Raw genomic sequence first — 821 nt, forward strand, 5'->3', positions numbered from 1 at the left:
GGCCTGAGATTTATTCATGCGAGCACTGAAGAACTGGGGTACAAGCCAGAGGCACGGGGGTGCCAGGACTCCCCAGCGACAGAGTGGGGAGCAGAACGGGGTCCCCTGAGGCACACTGCTGAGGGGCCAGTGGGGACACTGTCGGTGGGGCCCCCCACTCCCGGCCCACGGGGAGCCGCGGCCGGCGGGCGGGCAGTCGCGCGGGCGGCCCCTGGCGCTAGCACACACTCGTGCGCGCACACACACTCACCACGTACACACTACTTTTCTGCACTTACATGTCCCACACACAAACTTGCACAGCTCTTCAAACACAGATACTCGCCAACTTCCAACGCGGCACCGTCCTGAGCACACACGAGGCAGACACAAACCATCTAAACATACATCATGCACATATGACCACTTTTCTGCACATGCACGTACAAATCCTATGACCCTACATACTCTCATCATTCTTCAGACACAAACACATGCCAAGTTCAAGCACAGCATGCTCCTGTGAAACACACAGGAGCTACACACCAGGTTCTCTGCTAGGTACAAATACACATTACACCCTGAAACTCATAGCCCTCATTGGTCCCACACAAGTTTGAAATGAGAGAGAAGGCCGAGGCTTAGGGGTTGGGGAAGGAGGGCTACATCCCATCTTTTACAGACCTCACTTTGGCTTTGTAGGCTTGCAGTTCACACCTCCACTGAGGATTGCAGTCCAGAGCCCTGCTCTCATTTCAACAGTGACCTGACCAGATGCACAGGAAGTAGTCAAGAGATTTACTCTATCGTGAGGGAAGGGTTTTGTCTTTTTCTTTTTTCGC

The sequence above is a fragment of the Condylura cristata genome, unplaced genomic scaffold (assembly GCF_000260355.1).
Source record: "Condylura cristata isolate star-nosed mole 26May11 unplaced genomic scaffold, ConCri1.0 scaffold00011, whole genome shotgun sequence".
Lineage (NCBI taxonomy): Eukaryota > Metazoa > Chordata > Mammalia > Eulipotyphla > Talpidae > Condylura > Condylura cristata.